The sequence below is a fragment of the Trichosurus vulpecula genome, chromosome 4 (assembly GCF_011100635.1).
Source record: "Trichosurus vulpecula isolate mTriVul1 chromosome 4, mTriVul1.pri, whole genome shotgun sequence".
In the NCBI taxonomy this organism is placed as follows: Eukaryota; Metazoa; Chordata; class Mammalia; order Diprotodontia; family Phalangeridae; genus Trichosurus; species Trichosurus vulpecula.
In genome coordinates, this window is record NC_050576.1 from 299,578,118 (window position 1) to 299,586,709 (window position 8,592).

Sequence of the window (8,592 nt, forward strand, 5' to 3'; positions counted from 1 at the left end):
ACGTATCCCAAAACAAAAATATCTAAGATGTCACGTGGAAAATTAAGACAATGCTGTTTTCAGCATCTATATATAAACTTTTAATTCTATCAGGTAAAATTAAAACCCTAGGACTAGAAATTATGTACCTTGTAAAATGCGTCAGATTTACCTTTGTCTTTTCTATAAATATCTACTCTGAAAAGCACACCAGGTTTTACTACACATCACGGTAGATGCATAATTTTTGTTCAATTAATAAAAATCTATCAAATACCACATAAAGCAGAATTTATGATGGTACCTATTTCTATTTCCCTTGATCTTAAACTTTACATAGTCGGTATATCCTAACTCCTACATATTTCATGAACAAACAAAAACTACACAGACAAAGGACTAAAAAAAATTTCTAAGATAAACCTATAAAATTATTTACACAGAGCTCCATACAGATCCTTATTTTTTTTTATGTCTTGCAAAATTGATAGAACTAAAGTGTTCCTTGGAGCTCAGTAAAGAACAGAAGTAAGATGAAAGAGGAAGAAAGAGATTCCAACATGATGAATTTCCAAAGGGAAATCAACTTTGATGAAAGAGGACCATTAATTCTGCTTGCTTAAATTCGTTTCAATATGGAGAACTGCATTTGGAATAATCAAGTTTCACTGTAAAAAGACTAAGTGCAAAACTTTTAGTTAAGCCATTTGCTAAAACGAAACCATTATCATCACAAATTCAGCAATTTTAAAACAAATTTTATTCTGAAGAATAAAGATAAATTGGAAATTTTCATATAAAAATACATGAGGTCAAGACAAGAAACTATTACTAAGAACATTTTATTTTGTTTTTCAAAAATGTGTGCACTATGAAATATGAACTAAGATTTTATATTTTATTGGTGCAGCAACATGAATTGTAAGAGTTTGTTACACAAAGAGAATATTACTTTTTCCCCTTCATCTACAATAACCGGAACTTTCTCAAAAAAAGAATAGAATGATCTTTCTTGGGAAAATTCCTATACAGACCATAATAATCTAATAAATGAATTATTATTATTACATGACACAATTCTATCGGATTTCATTTGAACAATATTATCCAAATATTTTCATTACAATATGATTTTGAAATTCCTTTTCCTTAAACATAATTAGAAAAGAAAATTCAAAAACCTCGAGCCAAAAAGGTTTCAAAAGATAGAGGAAAAGGAATTTTTACAAATATTAGCGTTCCTTCACTACTTAAAACTAAACTTCTTTAGCTATCTAACAAGTAGTTTTATAAAGTTTTCTTTCAACTGAAATATTTAGAAATAAAGGTTAGTATTGATCACTAGAAACATTAAGGCTTTAATCAAAGTAGTCTTCTTTAGATAGGCAGAAATACAAAGATTGTTTGGGGCAAAAAAGGAAATTCATCTTTAAGCAAGTAAACTAGAGGCCTTGCTGGTTCTTTAAGTCTTAGGACTCTTTTAAACTGAAGTTTTAGGATAGATGGTTTTTATAAATTGCATAGGTCCCCTTTCTCAACACACTGATGCTAATCCAGTGATTGTGAAAATATTTCTTCATAGATTTTGGAGAATTGGTATGTTCAAGAGGGAAAACCTCTTTGAAAAGCAGTTGCAGCTTACAGCAGCTGATCCCAGCAGAGCAGACTCTCAAGGTGAGCACATCTAGATTACTAGGTGTGCTTCCCCCCACACCCCAAAATCACCCAGCTAGAACTTTTTTACTATTCATTTATAGATTTATGTCAACAAATATACTTTTGAAATGAAATTCTGGTAAGGTTAAATTCATCAATCATTCATACTTTGATAAGACTGATATTTCTTTCTACATTTAGCTGGTATTAGCAATATTGTAGGAATAGAAACTGAAAGCAGTCTTAGGAAAAGACACTACACCTGGGAGCCTCGGGCAGTGTTAGGAAGTAATGGGTCTTCAAGCAAAGATTGGAAGACCATCTATCAATTGAGATATTGTTCTTCAAGTTGGATTAGATGAGCTCCTGGGTCCTTTTCAGGTGAAAGTCCTTGCCTCACTTTTTGAGTCACTTGCCTGGCTTTTTGACTGAATCCAAGTTTTACAGAATAAATCCTTTTACTAAAGGGATTTGTTCTGCGAAGTTTGGAGTCAGTGAAAGGGCCACACTTGAGGACCTAGAGGGCCACACGTGGCCTTGAGGCCACAGGTTCCCCAGCCCTGAATTAGACATTCTGTTTGGCCCCACAGGGTAGAATCTAGAGTAACAGGTAGTACTTGGAGAGGCAAATTAATGAAGTGGTGCAAAACCAAACTTCCCAATAACTACTAAAAGTGGAATAGGTGGTCAAAGGAAATAGGATATTACTCCTTATAGAAGATCTGTCAATAAAGGTTGGATAGTCATTTGTCAGGCATCTATGTCTTCTGAGTTTCCTTTCAACTCTAAAATTCTGTGATTCTCTGTCATGTAATTAGCTCTGTAATCTTGAGGAAATACCTTAACCTCTCAGTCTCAGTTTTCTCACCTTTAAAGTGATAAAACTTTCACCTACCTATTGGGGTGGCTGTAAACAAAACACTTTGTAAACTGCAAAAGGATACAGAATTGTGAGGACTGCTAGGTGGGCGCAGTGGATAAATGCACTGGGCCTGGAGTCAGGAAGACCTGAGTTCAAATATGACCTCAGACTCTTAATGGTTGTGTAACCCTGGGCAAGTCACTTCACCCTGTTTGCCTGAGTTTCCTGATCTCTAAGATGAGCTAGAGAAGGAAATGGTAAACCACCCCAATATCTTCGCCAAGAAAATCTCAAAAATGGGGTCATAAAGAGTCAAATACAACTGAACAATAACAATAGAAATGTGAGATATTACAATTCTTCTACATAATACTCATAAAAACTGACACTTATACAGTGCTTTAAGTTTGCAAAGGGATTTCTTACATGATTTCATTTGAGTCTCACAACATCCCTGCGAGATTCTCACCACTATCTCATTTTACAGATGAGGATACAAGCTCAAAGAGTTTATCCTTCTCATTTTATAGATGAACAAATGTGGGCTTAGAAATTATTTACCCTGGGTCACACAAATAGCAAACAGAAGAAACAGAACTTGAACCTAAGTTCTCTGACTCCAAGTGTGATTTTCTTTTCACTATATTATAATCTCTCACAGAGGTCACAAGCTAGTACATCCTGAAAGTGACATTCAAACCCAGGTCTTACTGACCTCAGTTTCAACATTCTTTCTCTTATTCCATGTAAGTTGAGGACTGACTGAATGTTTTTAAGTGACATGAAAAGATTCTTTGATAACACTATTCTGCTAGATAATTTTGCATGCAAAATAAAAACTTTCCTTTCTCCTCTTAAATACAACCTGCATTTTTTTTTTTACTGGATCTGTGATTTCGTCGGGCTAGGAAGTTCCTGGTGAGGAAGTTACTGCACTACTAACTTTAATTTATATAGTATGACTTCTGGGTAATCTTAAACACCTCATTTTATCATGCCAAGTTATTTAAATATTATAAAATATTACTTACCACACACAACAGTTCCATGTCAAGGCATAGTTACTTAAGGACCAGCATGTTAGGTATCATGTCCATCCATAAATGAAATCTTCTTCCCCAACTGGTTGCCATAAACAGAACAATATTCTAAGAAAAGGTATAGTTTTGACTTTCCAAGCATGTGAAATGGTAAAAATTATTATTCACAGGCTCTATTACTATCTGCTACCACATTTCCAAAACGTAAATACAAAAATTATCTCCATGCAGTGAATAAGTTAAATTGTAGACCATTAAGCATCCAGAAATGTACTTGTCAAGAACTGTGGGAAAGCTTAAGTACGATAGCCCTGGGTTACTAAAGCTCACTAGGTGCTACACCTACATTTATGCCACGGTTATATTTATGCCTTTGGAAAAAATTTATGCACAACAAAATGAGCAATTTAAGATGCTTTTTCTTCTAGTACTCAAATGGTAGAAAACAACAAAATATATTTCTATGAGGTTTTAAAAGACTAGTCTAACACTAGCAGATGAAACTTCCCAAGGCAATGACTTTACTCATTTTAAAAATTTGGTACAAGCTTAGCTTTTAGGGATACAACAAAACCAGGAATATATAAAAGGTGAAAATAACTTGAAATTATTTTGTTAGTCTCCATTTTGGAAGGAAGTGAGAAAGGATGGGAACAGATCCTAGTAATTATAGCATCTTTCTAGCACATTTCTAAAAAGTATTTTTTAAGTAACTCTGTACAAGAACTCTGTTAAAGTACGTAACAGTCAGAAGTAGGCAGACTATAGTCCTGAATGATTTGTTCAGAACTACCTCAAGAACCAGTGATATCCAAAAACAAATATCCAAGACTCCTATGTCCAGATAATAGGCTGATGGATTTGGCATATTTTAGTGGAAAGGTTTATTTTTTCCCCTTGTTAAAAGCATGGGCTGTGGAAAGCTACAAAATTTATCAAAAATTACTGAGAAAAGCCAATTAGCATAATATTCATATAAATATTAAAATATTTATAAATTGGTTCCTGAATTACAACTTTCTATTACACAGTTGTATCTGAATAGTAATAACCAGGTAAGAATAAATGGTTTTCCTCAAAACTTTATCATATCTAAATTTTGATCACAGAAGTGTTGGCCTGCCCATCTCCTTCATTGCCCTGCAGTCCTAATTTTCCATTCTCTCCCTTCCCTTTGAGTATGCGTATATACATAGTCCTATGCTCTCATATCCCTTCAGTGCAGAAGATGTAGGGGAAAGGATGGGTTATCATATTACCAAGAAACAACAGATCAGATAACTTCTAAGGTCCCTTCCAACTCTAATGATTTATAATAAACTATGAAACCTGTTTTATAATCCTTTTAATCACTTTAAACCACCTGACCCTCTGCAATTTCCTAAATGAGTGCTACTATTATAAGTTAGGAGGATATGAAATCAATCACGGTTTTGATGCATTGTGTTAGTTCCCATTTTAAACAAAACCAATAAAAAAAAGGATGTGATGTTCAATGTCTTTAAGGCACAAGCACTACAATAAATGCATGGTTTTTCATGCTTGATAATGGTTAAAAAGGAAGAACACAATATATGAGGTAACCAGTTGTGCCTGTTTGTCTCAACTTGACAGAATATGCTGCATATTTCATATTTATGGATACTGAACAATATCAACACTAATTTTCTTCTCTAAGCAGCAATGATGGGACTCAGCTGAACTCTAAACAAAGGTCAATCCAGCAATGAAGGAGCAGTTTCCTGTAATGGATATGGAATCAGAAAGACCAAACTTCAACACACAGTAACTGTATAACCACAAGCAAGCTACTTAAAACTTTCAGTGCCCCAGGCAACTCTCTCAGACTATTAAATTACACAGAAATTGCCAGTCTTCATTTGTGGAAGTAGTTTCTATGCAAATGAAGTTAAAGGTCTGGAATGTCCCCAAAACATAGCAACTGGAAAAGCATTTTTGTTATTGATTGGTAAAAATGTGTATTACATAGATTCAGATTCAGTTCATGGAATCCTAGAAGCAGAACAAAATTCAGAGGTAATCTAGTTCAGTCCCTAGTATATGAAGCTCTTCCACAATATCCCTGAGAAGTACTTATCCAACTATTCCATCCTTAATCTCCAGGGAAAGGCAGCATATATTATTTCTTAAACAGCATACTTCATTTTTTAACAACTCTGTTATAAAATTAGTTGAGATCTTCCCCTCTGCAACTTCCATGCATTGACGCTAGTTCTGTCTGTCCTTTTGGGTCAAGCTAATTTTTAAGCTGAATACCTCTCAAACCCAACAACACTTCAATATCCTTAGATGGCAACCATTTACATCCTCTTTTCTCCTCTATCCTAAATGTCCTTTATTCCTTCAGCTCATCTTCATTTAGCATGATTTTGACCTTCAATATCCTGGGTTGTCTTCCTCTAGACCCACTCTAGCTTCTTGATGCTATTTGTAAATTATCATGCCCACAAGATTCCAGACGCTATCCTTTTATTAAATGTACCTTACCTCATTAGCTACTCGACACACACTTCATAATCAGTTTGCAATCTGCCAAGACTGCCAAAATCACTGGCTGTTTTCACATGAATGCGTGAACCCTGTACTTACACACTGTTTCAAAGAACTTGATTGCAAGATTTTACATTCATTCTTATGAAATTTCATGTCATTAGACATGGACCACCATTCCAGCTTGTTTGTGGTACTTTTAGGTTCTGATTCTTGTCTTCATCCAAGACTTTTGTATCACAGAACAATTTGTTTTCTTTAAAAACAGCAATGTGGAAAATTAACAACTAAGAATACATCCTGATCTTATTTTATTTACTGATCATACTTAACATGTTTTAATCTTAAAAATCTACCTTCACATTAATTGAAATATTAGACATTTTTCACCCCAGCTAACTGCAAACTAACAATAAGACTTAATTTATCTAATACCCATTTATTAGGGGAAAAAAAACTATCCATTTCAAAGTAAAAGCTTCATTATGCTTCATTAAATGCCTAATTTTCCCTTATTTAAAAAATTAACTGAAAATCAGAATTCAGTTGTTTTCAGGTCTTATTGAAGTAACTTAAATAATTCAATTATTCAATAATTCAATTAATTGAAGGAATCCAAAACAGGAGAAGTTACAAGGGCACTGTACAAAACATCATAAACTTAACGAATAATCGGAAAAAGACTTAAATTATTAAATTATTTCCAATAGTGGGGTATTGTTTCCTTTTTTACTTTGCTAGGGATATGATATGATACCAAGCTATGTGCCTTCTCCCTCAAGATCTTTAAACATCCAAGTAACATGGTAATTAAAAAGGTTAAAACGATTTGCAGGACTACTAAATGTATATATTAGATAACATTAATCAACGTCAAGGTTTCTTCTCTCTTTATCCAATACAGTATCTCTCAACTGATTTGTTTCCAATCCAAACAATACCTAAAGTTGTGCATGAAAATCATGGTTAAGTCTATATGCCACTGGCAACATCTTTCTTTCTTTACTACCCTGTTACCTATTTTTCCACTCGAAAGTTAACGCTTAACTATTACAGCAGTCTCTTCTCCTCAGCACTCCTTAGCAAAGAGAACTCTTCTCTAAGAACTGCCTAGAACAGTATTTTCCAAACTAATTGGACCATGGAACACCTCTGGATTTGAAAATTCCAAAAGCTAGCCATTAATGCTAGCCCTGAGAGTCTGGGGGTATAATAAATATATGCCTGGGACAAAGGGAATTTGGTAGAAAGAGCACAATAGAGGGACTATCACTTTCACATCAAAAGAAGACACACTTGTGCCTTCTTCTGACACACATCTTTTCACACTTCGTCTTAAAGAAGTGCCGTGAACGTTATCTTCCTCTCATTCGCCTGGTCTGGGGAAGTCTGTGAAATGCTGACCCCTTTCCAGTTTTCTATAGCTAACACCTTTGTGCATCCACTGACCACAACTCAGGCATTGCAAGAATTAGCCGGGGCGGCCCTTCAGCTACACCACCGGCTGGACAATCCCCACCCCGACCGCTCCCATGGCCAATGACATACACAGGTGGTTTCTGCCAACTATCGCCTCTCCCTACAGAGGGGCAGGGAAGACCGCGGTCTCTGAATCGCCCCCACAGACACCCAGAGAATCCTGGGTCCTTGGGTTGCGTGGCTTTTCTGTCCCTGGCTCTTGCAAACGCCACCTCGAGGCGCGTGCTTGGGGGCAGAGGGGACGGGGATCCTGGCACTTTCCTCAAACTGTCTCCGTTTCTCGTGACAAAGAGAGAGTGGGGCGGAGCTGGGAGCTCGGGCCGCGGGAGAGCAAGGCCTGGGACCGAGGGGCATCCTCTGGGACTCTGCACCCGGCCGCGCCGGGGAGGCTTTTCCTTCGGCCGGGCTACCTAACCTCCCTGAGTCGGTGCCCGCAGGGTCGGGGGTCCCTCCCCGGGGAAGGGGTCTGGAGAACCGGCGGGTTCCATTATGCTGTACCCCGAGACGCCGCATCAAAGGGGAAGCGGACGAGCCGCGGGCCCGGGGACGCCGCCCCGAACGAGGAGGAGGATCCCGAAGCCTCCACAGAGCCCCGGCGGGGGGCCGGGGTGGGTGACGGGGAAAGGGCAGGAGGATGGGGGGCGGGGGAGGCGACAGAGGCCGCCTTTCCGGGCGCGATCATCCCCGCCGCCCCCCGGCTCCCTCAGCCCTGTGGCTGCCGGGAGCCCTGCAGGGCAAGCAGGGAAGTCCGCGAACCGCCGCAGCCGAGGGGGAGAAAATTCAAAACGAGTCTACTCAACCTCGTCTTGGCTCCGCGGCACCGCCATGGAGACCAGCGTACTGCGCAGGCGCGGCGCGGCGCGCCCCGCCCTGCACGGGCACGCCGATCCAAGGTGCTCCTGAGTAGGGTGGCCCTCCTTGGCCACCGTCATGAGATTCTCTTCGGCATCTATCTTGACTTTTCTCAATTTGGGTTTGTGAAGAGGAAGCTGTAGCGCAGAAAAGTCATGTCCCGTTCCCCTCGCCTCTCCCTGCCCCTCTGTAATAATTCCTAGGCTGGAAATG